We start from the raw sequence: 14,639 nt of genomic DNA, 5'->3' as shown, positions 1-14,639 counted from the left end.
TCCGTAAGTTCCACAATTCTAGCTAAATAAAATGTAAAAATATTTGTTTGGTGTCTGTTTCTCAGAGTATGAGTTACTTAAGAGCAGGAACAATGTCATCTTCCTGGATATATTCTCAGTACAAAGAATGTTATCTGGAAGGCAGACACGAAGAATTATAAAATGAACAAATAAAACTTCAGTGGTTTGAGAGATAGCCATCACTTTCTCACTTTTAGAAACCAAGAATACTAGCAGTATCTACCTTCTGGAAACTACCCTCTACTCTTACCCCAGGCAAAGGTCTAGCTTTTCCATTGCTATAAAGGCCAATACTTAAGGGATCATTCTAGTGTTATTTGCCATAGCATTTTACTGTTATTTCAACAAATCAATACATTCTGGTATAATACAGAGTGCTGAACTATTAATTTTCTATATAGACTTTAGGCAGTAGAAAAAATCAATTTCTTATCGTAAAAAAAAAAGTGGGCGTGTCATGGACATGGAAAGCTAGAAATATATGTCACTTCAATGGCTGAAAAGTTACTTAGTTTTAAGCAATGAAAATATATAACCCAGTGGCTTAATTACTTCAAACACTTAAGGAAATTTCATTACTTTTCCTAATTTATTTATAATCAAGGTATTTGCAATCCAATTTTATTTAAAAGAAACACATCTAGGACTTTCCCTCTATCCCATACTAAGCTTTATAAGATTTCATCTGGAGAAGATTCAGTGTTAGTATATAACATTTACATATTAATATAATATGTAAATATATAACATTTACATATTAAATCAAAATGACACCTACTCTCCCTCATTTTACTCATTTTCAGTTAAAAGCAATTTTTTGGTTTTAATTTGATCAAATTGTTAACATTGGTTTCACCTTCTCCAAATAGATTAACCTGGCATAAATAATACGTCTTTTAAATTGATGTTGCTTCAGTTAATGATAGAGACCATTAACAACTCCAGTTTCAAGAAGTGCCATTAGATAATGAATTGGTCCTTTTCTTGGTTTTAGAAATGGCCCCAGGGAAGACTTATCAGGATGAAGTCAGTGATGTCTTCTTAGAATGAGGATTAAAGAGGGATGACAATTTTTTGACAATAATGAATTACAGACCCAGAAAACAAGTTATCTGTAGAAATATTAGGAATATAAAGAAAAACAGAGGCTCCAATAGTGTAACAAGAAATTGCAACAATGGGTAAATCAAGAGGAAAAAAAAACAACGGCTTTCCCATGAGCGTATAGTGAGTCATTCAGTGAGCTGAATTTACGACACCCGTGACCCCAATACTTGCTCTTTTAAAAGGCAAAATAGTTTTCTTCTTAAATTTGGAGAAATTTTACACTTTTAAAGTTTAAATTTAAAGTTGTTTGTTTTCTCCCCTGACTTTTGTTGCATTAACAAAGGTAATGATAATTGTCGATCTCTCTGGTTTGTTTGACTACATATAAATTCTTATGGATGTGAATATATTATAATGCATATTGCATTTCTATCTGGAAATGGTGTTACTTCTTTATAGAGGCCCCAACTAAGGTATGTAAGATGGTAGTGATGTCAGGCTGATAATCATGATAAGAAGCTAACATCTATAAAAGCACATGCTGTTGCTAACAGTTATTCTAAATACATTATAGATATAAATCATTTAATTCTCACAATAAGCCTATGGTGAAGATGCCATTATTATCCTCATTCTTTTTAGATGAACACCAACTTTCAAAGATTTCCCCAAGGCCAAGCTGTTAGTAAGCATACATACAAATATTTTTATTTTCAATGAATGTTTTTGAGTACCTATGCTGTGTCAGGTAATATGCTATGTAAGTTCATACATTGCTTCTTTTAATCTCCACAGTACATCAGAGAGGGAGATAACAATTAATCCTGACTTGTCTAGAGACAAAATGGGTACAGAAACATTTAAGCAGCTTGCCCAACAAAGACTGGCATCCAGACCCCAAACCCGAATTCCTTTTACTATGCAACGTTGTCTCCCAGTATATCCTAAATAGTAGTGGATTTTCCAAAGTAATAAAACACTAATTTTCACATATTTGTTATACTGAGGTCACATTCAGCAGTATTTAATGGTCTACACTGTGATCTTCTGCCCAACAAATGCTAAAAGAAAGCAAAGGTTTTAGATCTGTTCATTGGGAAGGATCATTGCTATACAATCTAAAGGTTAGAAAGAGAATAAAATCTCAAATCATGATATGATATTTATTTTTTAGTATGCCACATAGGTTGGCCTTAAGAAATCTCAATTTTATAGCAAAAAGTCAAAATGTTCTTTCAGTGTTTTGTTGGTTTGTTCTTTAGGCTTTAGACAGCTTTGCAGTACAGCTGGAAAAGGGAATCATCACATTTGGGAGTAAAGTTGCTGAAGTGTCCAAACCGTAACCCTGTGTTATTAATGAGTTGGTGCTGAATTCAATAATTTAAGAAGTGGTTCTACCTGGGAAGGATTAGCTGAGGCCAACCCTACCAGTCACTGTAACAGTCCCACATGTGTTGTATATTGATAGAAATTAAAGATGAAAGTTAAAGGGATTGTGGCATGTAATGGTAGAATCATGGAGTAAAAACAGCATTTGGCTGAAAATTCCAATTATTCTTCTACCTCTAACATGGTTTGTAAACTCTCCAGTCTAACTTTCTCAAATGCTAAAATACAGGAATCAGAGTAGACTGTTTTTAAGGTCGTGTCCTGCTTAAAAAATTATGTTTCAATAACAACGTCTATATTATTGGAGATGAGATGGCTAATTTCCATCCCCCCAGCTTTAAATGAAAATGGACAAGTAACTTAACACACCTGTGCCTCAGTTTTCTGGTATGGAACATGAGCAGTAAATACAATCATTTTGCATGCTTCTGGATCAGTGCTGTCCAGTAGAAATACAACATGAGCTATACATATGATTTTAAATTATTTAGTAGCTACTAAATAATTAAATAAATTATATAATTAATTAATTAATGAAAAAGTAAAAAGAAACAGGGAAAATTAATTTTATAAGATATTTAATTCAACATTATTTCAGCATATAATCAATATAAAAATATTGGTGATATATTTTATATTCTTCTTAGGACACTAAGTCTTTAATATCTGATTATATATTTTACATTATAACACATTACTGTTCAGACTAGCCACATCTGAAATGCTCATTATCCACATGTGGTTAGTGGCTACAATTAATTTTATAATCTATCATAGGATGTGACAGAGATAATGCTAAAAGTTCATTTTACTTCAATTACTTATTCAATAGTAGAATCTACCCTTCAACATTCTGGACATTTGGTAATCTAAGAAGAGATTTAAATTACTTTGAAATCAAATGAAGATGGTTTTATACTAAGGGGTATATAAATATTTTATAAGGGTCACAGTCTTTTAAACAGTATGCTTGATACTGGTACACAGATATAAAATTAAGAAAATGCAATGAACCGGGGTGCCTGAGAGGCTCAGTCAGTTAAGCGTCTGACTCTGTCTCAGGTCATGATCTCATGGCTTGTGAGTTCAAGCCCTGTGTCAGGCTCTGGTGCTGACAGCTCAGAGCCTGGAGCCTGCTTTGGATTCTGTGTTTCCCTCCCTTTCTGTCCATATCCCACTCACTCTCGGTCTCTCTCTCCTTCAAAACTAAACATTAAAAATTTTATATCTATATCTATATAGATATATAGATATATAGATATAGATATAAAATTTTTAATGTTTAGATAGATCTAATGTTTATAGATTTAATATAGATTTAATGTTTATATAGATTTAATGTCTATATAGATATAGATATAGATATATAGATATAGATATAGATATATAGATATATAGATATATAGATATAGATATATGTAAACAACTCAAGAAGGGCGTCTGAGTGGCTCAGTCAGTTAAGTGTTCAACTCTTGATTTGGGCTCAGGTCATGATCTCATGGCTCAGGGGATCAAAACTGCATCAGCAAGAGCTTGCTTGGGATTCTGTCACTGCCCCTCAGTTGCCTCATGTGCATGCACTCTCTGTCTCAAAATAAATAAATAAACATTTAAAAAAAAGCCCGAGGGATAAACTTAATATATATTAAGTTAGCATTTTGAGGCTGTGAGAATAAAATGGGTTTTCAATACACGGCATCTCTTACTGGAATGGTGAGCATTATATGAACTCTTATGCTAGGTGCCTGGCATTCTCTATGCATTGTGTCATTTGATCTTGACAACAACCATAAGGTGTAAGTGTTAATGTTATTTAAAATTTACAGGTCAGACAAACTGCTTGGAGAGGTTTAGTGACTTCCTCGTTCTCATGCAGATAGAAAATTGTAGAGTCCAATTCCATACCCAGATCTCTTTGATAATAATTTTTGTTTTTTCAAAATCAGTAAGATTTTTCCCTAATGTCTTGAGGAGAACTCTCACTGCCCCTTGATATATAACCTTTTATAGGCCACTTAATTTGCTGCTTCATTTTTAAAAATATAGTTTTGTTTTTGTTTCTCTTGTCTCTTCCTCTTCATTTTTTTTCCTTGTATTTCTTCTCCTTCTTTTCATCCTCCCACTCAATCTCTTCTCTGAACATGACTGACCTCACAGACCCCCCATCATTTCCCATATCTCCTATACAAATTAGGAGGTTTTGGTGGTGTGGTGGTTGGTGTTAGCTTGGGATCCCTCCCTGACATTCTAGATATGCTTCTTTCTTTCTATGTAGTAAATCACATGTTGGAAGTTTCCCTCCTCCAATCAGTCTTGCCCATTTTTGCCCGAGATGTAAATACGAAGTTTCTGGCATGAAGATGGTATGATAGATTGTATTTACCAAAAAATGGCCACACATTTTTTTTTCCTGTTCACATGCAAATTCAGATTCTTGGTGACCCTCCTCATGAAGGGGAGTTTATTTCCCTCCCAGTGAACCTGGGTGGGTTTTTTTTTTCCTGATTGTTCCATGAAAAAAAACGTGGCCTAAGTGACTGTGTGTGACATTTGAGAACTGGTCATAAAAGGTGACACAGTTTCTGCCAGGCTCTCTCTATTGGGATGTTAGCCTTTGAAGCCCTGAGCCACCAAATAAAAGTCCAGCTATCCCAAAGCACCTCTGCTGGAGAAAACATGCAGAAAGAACACTCAGGTAGAAAGGGGTTTCTGAGGGGCCTCAGCTTTTCCAAGTTAATTGGATGACTGAATATTCCCAGCCCAAGTGTCAGAGGTGTAAGCGAGAGGGTCTTCAGATCAGCCCAGCTCTGAACCATCTAACTGCAAATACATGAAGCCCGAGTGACAACTACCTAGCTGAGCTCAGTCTACTTGAGAACTAGAACACATAAAAATAAAATGGTTTATATTTGCTTTAAACCACTAAGTTTGGAGTTGATCTGTACCAATACATAACTGGAACATATGGTAAACTTCTTAACATTCATGGTGGGATATAATTTAATAAATATATATAAAATTCATATTACCATCTCTTTGGAAGTTTAGAAGAAGTGCAGTTCTTTTACTTAAGGTCCCCGTTTTGTACCATAAATCTCTCTGGTTTATTTTGTTAATTAGGTAAAAAAGCTACTGATGCATTTTTCATCTGGTCGTCATTGAATGGTGCTTTGCAGACTGTGCACAACATTCATGTGGTTTCATAATTAAGCTCTTCAAATTAATTAGGCCAATAAAAACAATTAAGTCACAAAAAGACTTCCTGGGTCACTTGGTCCAAGTTCCTTCCCACATTAAATAAAGCTTTCAGAGAGAAGGCAATGTCCACCAAGTGTCAGTATGTTCAGGAGATTTCAAGGTCCGGGAAAGAGAATGAGGATTCTAAATTATGTCACAGAAACTTATGAATTCCTCAGAATTTTAAGGACCTGCCATGTATACTATTTCACTAAAAAATAACAGCATAGAATAATGAAGACAGAAAGGTGATTTTTGTAAACATATGTTGTGTCTATCAAATCTAATGCAGAGCCATAAATCTATGTTTAAGTCAAAGAGACTAAGGGAGGGAACAAATGTAACATTCTATTCTTCTTGATGCCGAAAGGTAACTGCTTGTGTTTTCTGACCCTCGCTAACAAATGGCAAGACTTCAACATTTCACACAATGAGTGTAAGTATCCCTTTTGCCCTTGATCTGCAGCTCCAACTCTGTGCTTCCCATTGGACACTCACAAACAGAAGCCCTTGCATTTTCATCTATGCCCTGTCTGCTTAGGCTGCTTTGTTCGTACAAATCTAGCACAAGGCCTCTTAAGCAGTGCTCAGGGAATGTTAGATGATGGTGATAGCTCTGATAATGGCTATGATGGTAGAGTGCATTTTCTTAAATCTTTAGGGTTTTAAGAGTACAGATAATTTATCTGGTTCTTTTTCTTTTTTTTTTTTTTTTTTCATTTTTAAGGTGTAGATGTTCAAAATTTATGGAAATATCTCAAGGTGAAAGAGCCTCTGCTATTCAATTTACTCTATGCCTATTGTATATAAATATGTTTATATACTAAATTATAAATAAATTCTATAATACAGAAAATATAGCTGGTAATAAATGTAAAATAAGATGTCATTTTTTCTTATATAATTTTACTCATCATTCCACATACTAAGGACATTCTTCTATTCAACTATCCTGAGATTTAAAAATTTCAACTAAAGGGGCACCTGGGTGGCTCAGTCGGCTGGGCGTCCGACTTCAGCTCAGGTTGTGATGTCACAGTTCATGGGTTCGAGCCCCGCATCAGGCTTTGTGCTGACAGCTCAGAGCCTGGAGCCTGCTTCAGATTCTGTGTCTTCCTCTCTCTCTGCCCCTCCCCGGCTCATACTCTCTCTCTCAAAAATAAATAAAAACATTAAAAATAAATAAGTAAATAAATAAATATTTCAACTAAAAAGACATATGCATTAAGCTATCCAAGAATTATCCATTAATGAATCGAAAGAGACCACCATTCTACAGGTCCCAGCAGCTTCTTAAGTGTGCATAATGGACACGAAGACAAAGAGACTATCTTCTGGCCTAAATAAAACTGAAGCATTAATTTTGGTGGAACTTTCCACTAAAAATAAACAACAATGAAGTGAAGAGAGAATGTGGCCTTCTTTAGCTATAAATAAGTTAAAACTGAATAATGTAGGCCAAATTACACAGACAAAAATACCTTTTCCCAAGAAGAAAAACACCTTTGAATACTGAAGTATAGATACAGCTCCCAGGAATGTTAGGACATTCATACAATGCTTGTTTATAATTGCAACCTTAATGATTGATACCTGCAATTTCATTATGTATCATTTTTATAGCCATCAACTGAGATAATTAGAAGATCCAGTTAACTTTTCATTTCATTTATAGCACATTTCATTTATAGCAATATCAAACTAACACCACACAGTGCTAAAACTATACAAACTTATTTTAAAAGCCAACTATATTTTCCCCTATTTTAAATGCAGTATACATTATTTTTTTCACTTGCAGGAAGACTTTATAAAGATCCTGTCTGTGTTATTTCTTGTAGAAAAATATCAAATATATAAATACCATTTTTCTCAGTGTTCACATAGTATCTATTCTCTTCAGGTTCAGATTTAGATTCACCTGATAATTGAGCCATTGGTTTGAGGAAGCAGTGTGCTTGTACATATTTTTCTAACTCAATCTTCCTACTGTGAGGCTGATGGTTTTATTCCCATCTTGCTTAAAAGGAACTGGGGAATTGAGGTTATGTGATTCACCAATTGTTACCTACTCAATGAAGGCATGAATCACTGTTCATACGCCCAATCATTCCAAGTTCAGAGCTATGGTGTACTATGTAAATTATAATGCCTCTTTTGATAACTAATCACACTAATAATTTTTCCAGTTTTATACTTTTCAAATTTCTATCTTTCAATGTACTCATAAACATTCTTTGAAAAGTTGAAAGTCATTATATATCAAGATAACTAAAAAAAATAAAATAAATCAGTGCTAGCAAATGATGAATGTGATTAGCTGAATCCTTTGGTTTGACTCAAATCTTTCCCTCTACAATGTATTTAATAGAGCCCGAAAAAGGAATGCCCAATTCTTTTCACTAACTCCTCATCATCACAATTTTCAATTAGACAATGCCTTTTTAAAAAATCATTCCATGGGGTGCCTGGGTTGCTCAGTTAGTTGGGTATCTGACTCATGATCTCAGCTCAGGTCATGATCTCAGGGTCATGAGTTCAAGCCCCACTTTGGGTTCTGCCTATTTAAAAGCCTACTTAAAAAATCATTTTGAAATTCTAAAATTATTTTCTCATAACATTTAAATCATCTATTTGGATCCTGAACATTTCTGGTATTCTTTAAGCATAACATTTAACAATAGCTTAATTTCATTAAGTTATCTTAAAAATTGATGTTATTTCTTAAGATTAATTTAGGGATAGAATATTTAAACATTCAAGTGGTTCATTCCAAATAACTTAGTCTAAAGGGGCCAAAATAAAGAATTATTTTATTATTGATGTTTTCAAATTATTATTTGCTAAAGAATGAAGAGATAAAAAATAATTTTAGCAAATAGTTGGGAATAATTCACTTAGGTTAAAGAAAAATAGGGAGAGATTACAATGACCTAGTTTCATAATTAAGAATAGTAACACTTATTAGATCATATAGAGGGTAGTAAAATCCCAGCAGCTTTTCAGACTCATGAATGAGAAAAATGTTTTTATATGATGGACCCAGTATCACCAGGGTCTGTGTGAGGATATAATCACTTACCAGGGAAACTGAAAATCAGTAGAGTTGATTCTAAAATTTATAAAGTCTAAATTCTAATTTCTATATTACTCAATGTTTCCTCCTCTTGGGAATGTGTATATAGTAAAGAAGGAAAATTAAGTTGGAAATATTTGATATGGACAATGTGTAACTTACAGATACATAAACCATTTGCTAATTTAACAAAGATTACTGAGAATCTGTTACATGCAAAAACTGTATTAGAATCTATTATACATGTTTGGGTGGCTCAGTCATTCAAGCCTTCTACTCAGGTCATAATCTTACAGCTTTGTGGGTTCAAGCCCTGCACTGGGCTCTGCACTGGCAGCACACAGCCTGCTTGGGATGGTCTCTCTCTCTCTCTCTCTCTCTCTCTCTCTCTCTGCCTCTCCCCCACTCATGCATCTCTGTCTTGCTCAAAATAAATAAACTTAAAAATAAATAAACTTAAATATATATATATATATATATATATATATACACTCTCTCCATTAACTGAACTCAAATATCCTAAAATTTATGACATTTTTCTTGAAAATATGTAATAGACAGGGATCGTTTCTTCATTTCCTGCCTTTCATGCCTTAGGACAAGGACAGAGCTTACTTGTATGAATTCAGAACACTAAACTATGACTACTGGTCAACATTCTTTCCTCCTTTCAAACCCAGACCAACTTTTATTTATTCTAAGTGGTGATCTCAACAATTTAGTTAATAACCACAATAACCTTCCTGGTTTTCTCTCCCTCCTATTCATAATTTCCTCAGCAGCACATTGGTAACTCATTCTTCTTGACCTCATCATTATCCAAGTTGAACATTCAGTAACACCTCATTGTTCTTTTTCATCACATGCCAGTTCTGTTTCACCTCAGCACAACGTGGATCTACTCAGCATGGCTATTTCTTATAAAAGAGCCTCTTTTCCTTCCGCTTATCCTCTACATTTACTGAAATTAGTTTTAACCTCATTGAACTCTTTATTTTCTAAATCCATCAGTTATAATATAACCACAAATCCTTATACTTCAGCAAGTTCATGGTCTCTTATTTCAATTATGCTCTCCTAGGTACTCAGAATGTACTAGATTATAGATTTTCACAATGCCCGCCTTGACAATCTTCAGCTCCAGCACAAGCTCACTTCTCATTTCTATCCCAAGCAGTAGTGTTCATGGCCATGAACCTTCTGACCATTTCACTTTGGAGTCATGATATTTAACTTTACCTTTGCCCTTGCTGGTGCTCAGAAATATTTTACTTCCTCCATCGCAGAAAAAATCAGTAAATACAACTAATCAAAATGAAAAGACTGAATTACCAATTGTGCCAAATTGAGCTAAAATTGGAGCAAGGTGTAATGAGACAGTTAATGACATAAATGAGAATATCTTAGCTGTCACAATCTCCCTTCCACCTCATATACTCTCCAACTGAAATTAAGCTTTCTAATTGCATATATATTCCAATTATTTATCATTAGGAAACTCCAAGCAGAATTAGATAAAGTTAGGGCACCTGGGTATCCCAGTCGGTTAAGCTCCCGGCTCCTGATTTCGGCTCACGGCATTATCTCACAGTTTGTGAGTTCAAGCCCCGCACTATCAGTGCAGGGCCTGCTTGGGATTTGTTCTCTCCCCTCTCTCTGCCCCTACCCTGCTTGCTTTCTCTCTCAAAATAAATAAATAAACTTAAAACATTAAAAAAAATAATTAGATAAATTCTGTTTGGAGCTACCAGATACTAGACCACAAAGGCTTTGTTCAAAGAATAAGGACTGCAAGGCAGAGGAGAGCTAGAGGATCTGTTCAGCCTCTAAGTGAAAGATCCTGATCAGTGAGGCAAGATGAAGACAGCTGTCTGCCAGGTAAAACAGGAAAGAGAGAGCTAGTTAGAAAATTCACAAAAATATATACAGAAGTGATGATCAACCCCTCTTTTATAGATGACAAATTATGAAATGAATCATTATTAATGGTATATAAATATATCTCTACAAATACTTTCACAACTACATACATGAAAGACTATTCAATATCTTGATGAAGAAAATTCAAAACCTTAACTGGGATTAATGAATAAGCAAAAACATATGCTCTCCTCCAAATGACACCACTTGTCTCACAGGTACTTGACCAAATCTTTAAGAAAGTGAGAGTCTCTTTTTAAGCAAATTCTTTAGGGAACAGAAAGAGAAGGAAAGGTTCACAACTACTGTATTTCAAGTATTCTAAGATTCACTTTTGTTAATATGTAAGCATTTTTGAAATTATGATGTATCTTACAACCAAAAAGCATTTGGTCAAAGTTTAAATGAGATGATTCCATTTTTGAAGTTTTAATTTTAAATGTTTATTTATTTTTGAGAGAGACACAGAGCGCAAGCAGGGAAAGGCAGAGAGAGAAGGAGACACAGAATCCAAAGCAGGCTCCAGGTTCTGAGCTGTCAGCACAGAGCTAACATGGGACTCGAACTCACAAACCATGAGATCATGATCTAAGCCAAAGTCGGATGCCCAGCCTCCCGATCCAGCCAGGCACCCAGACATGATTCCATTTTTAATATAAAATAAATGGTGCATCTTATAATTAAATGACATGTCAGTTTCAATGAAATAGCATAGTAGGTAAAGGCTAACATAATAATTACACCTGTATTTTCTCAATGTTATTCCTACTCCTATTAGTTTCAAATTACAACCAACTTAGTGACTTCAAGCAACATGAATTTAGTATCTTACAGTTCTGGAAGTCAGAATTCTGGGATGGGTTTCACTGCGCTAAAATAAAGATTTTAGCACTTTTGCTTTCCTTTATTCGAGATTCTAGGGGAGGATCCATTTTTGCCTTTCACAGTCTCTAGAGGTGGCCCACATTCCTTGACTCCTGGCCCCCTTCCATCTTCAAAGCCTGCAATGTCTTGCTGAGTCTTTCTCACATGAGATCACTCCAACACTGACTCTTCCTCCTCTCTTTTCCATGTTTTTTAAAAAAATTTTTAATGTTCATTAATTTTTGAGGGAGGGAGGGAGGGAGGGAGGGAGAGAGAGAGAGAGCATGAGCGAGCAGGAGAGGGACAGAAAGGGAGACACAGAATCTGAAGCAGGTTCCAGGCTCTGAGCTATCAGCACAGAGCCTGATGCAGGGATCAAATTCACCAACCACGAGATCATGACCTGAAACAAAGTCAGATGCTTAACTGAGTGAGCCAGCCAGACACCCCTTCCATGTTTTAAATACTCTTTGATTACACTGGGCCCACCTGGATCATTCAGGATAATCTTCCTGTCTTAAAGTAGGCTGATTAGCAAACTTAATTCCATCTGCAACCTTAATTCTCCCTTTCCCTGTGACATAATATAGGTATAAATGTCCTAGGGATTAAAACATGTGCATCTTTGGGAGAGCAATTATTTTGCCTACAACACCCAAATGAGATGATATTGGAATAATAAAAGTGTTGACTTTCACTATATAAACACGTACAAAATAGCAAATATAGTATTACAAATCAATTATAGAACTCTACAATATATAATATATAAGGTTCACATATATACATATTCATGAATGTGTGTGTGTTATATGTATGTCATGACTAGTAAAGTTTATTCTGGAAATGCAAGGATAGGTCAAATAATAAACTTTATCAATATAACCCCCACCATTAAAGGTTCTCGAAACACATGGAAATTTAAATTGATTCAATGAATTTATTCAGTAAAATGTAACACTAATTCATGATTTTAAAAATTATAGGAGGACACAGTTACTTCTTATCAGAACTACTATATCATGCATCCTAATTTAAAGATAGTACAATGTGAGGAAACAACAAGTGTACATCTTAGAAGTGACAGGCTGTGGGGTGCCTGGGTGGCTCAACTGGTTATGTGTCTGACTTTGGCTCAAGTCATGATTTGTGGGTTCAAGCCCTGCGATGAGCTCTGTGCTGACAGCTCAGAGCCTGGAGCCTGCTTCAGGTTCTGTGTCTCCCTCTCTGTCTACCCCTTCCCTATTCATGCTCTCGCTCTCTCTCTCTCTCTCCCCCTCAAAAATAAATAAACATTAATAAAAAAAATGACAGAGTGCATTATGTGGGAGGATGTCCTTTTCTCTTTTACTCTCTAAATTATACTAAGAATTAGCAACAAGAAATTTTTTCACACAGTAAAATGAATCTAGCATCGACTCAATAGCAGATATCCCACTTAGGATGAAAACTTTAGCACAGAGAATCAGCAACAAGATTAGATAGATGTCTGCTCTCAAATCAGTTACTCAAACAGTTTTAGTAATGCAATTATAAGAGAAAAAGAAATGAGATATAAGAAACAATAACTTTCAAAAACCACTGAAGCCCACAAAATATACTCAAATAATTGGAATGTTCTACTATAATAGTAGTCAGGAAATATTACTATTTTAATGATGTTGGATATTCCTAATTTTTTCTGCAAATTCAATATAATTTTTAGAAACTATCAAAACAAGGAATTTCATGAAAATTGAAAAGTGATCCTAAAATTCAAATGAAAGAGGAGAGTTCCCGGGTGAGCTAAGACAATTTTGAAGCAGAATACACTGAGAATGTATACCTTTTCAATAGCAAGACCAATGGTGGACATAATTGCACAGTTTGGTATTGTCATAGTGATAGACAAATAGATCAGTGGAATGGAATTGTGAAGTAAGAAACAGATTCAAACGTATGGAAATAACATGTGGTAGAGTTGACATTGCAAGTCATTTGAGAAAGAAAGTGTGGGTATCAAATTCTTCAGAAAACACCATACTTATGAGTGAAATCTTCAAATATTTCTGCTAAAATCAAAAACGAGATGGGATGCCTGCTAAAACTGCTAAAACTATTCAACACTGCACTGCAGGATTTAGAGCCTTAAGAAAAGAAAATAAAGGATAAAGAAAAGATAAAAGAATTAAAATAAAAGAAGAAAACTCATTCAGTAAGCAAATGATAGGATCTACTGAACAAATAGCTTAAAGTATGCATATTTTTAGAACGAATAATAAAATTCAGCTAATTTTCTATCAGTATATAATGAAATCTTAATAGTTAGAAAAGTTATAAGGCATCTTGGAATAAACATGATAAAGTATGTGCAAGACTTACATGAAAAAAAATTAAACTTCATTGGAAGATTTAAAACATAAAACCAATGGACAAATTCACCATGTCAGTGTTCAAGACGACACGGTTTTATAAAGATATATATTCTCTCCAAGTTTAATGTGATTTCAATCACAGTCCATCAGTAGTTTTCATGTAAATTGGTAAGCTAAGTGCCAAGAGGCAGAATTGCCACGATACCCCTCAAGACAAAACTGAGTTAAGGATGCCTGCCATTTGATCTCACAAACTTTACAAAAGTAATAGAAACTATGGTGTTGATTTAAGATTACTTTAGAAACATGTTGCAAAATAATAAGAAATGTAGATAAACATATACATGTACATACCCCTATATATGGATATTAGTTACTGTTTCATTTAAAGCAACAAGAAATAGAAAATAGCTAACAACAGAGGTTTGGTTTAATAAACTATAATTCGAGGGGCACCTGGGTGGCTCAATCAGTTGAGCGTCTGACTTTAGCTCAGATTATGATCTCACGGCTTGTGAATTCAAGCCCCGCGTGGGGCTCTGTGCTGACAGCTCAGAGCCTGGAACCTGCTTCAGATTCTGTGTCTCCCTCTCTCTCTGCTCCTCCCTTGCTCACACTCTGTCTCTGCCTCTCTCTCAAAAATAAATAAACATTAAACAATTTTTTTTAAACTACAATTAGATGATATTACAGAGATGCCATTTAAAATCAGGAGGTAGAAGGAAGTTTTA

Source organism: Panthera leo, chromosome A3, assembly GCF_018350215.1.
Source record: "Panthera leo isolate Ple1 chromosome A3, P.leo_Ple1_pat1.1, whole genome shotgun sequence".
NCBI lineage: Eukaryota > Metazoa > Chordata > Mammalia > Carnivora > Felidae > Panthera > Panthera leo.
This window is presented reverse-complemented; position numbering follows the sequence as displayed.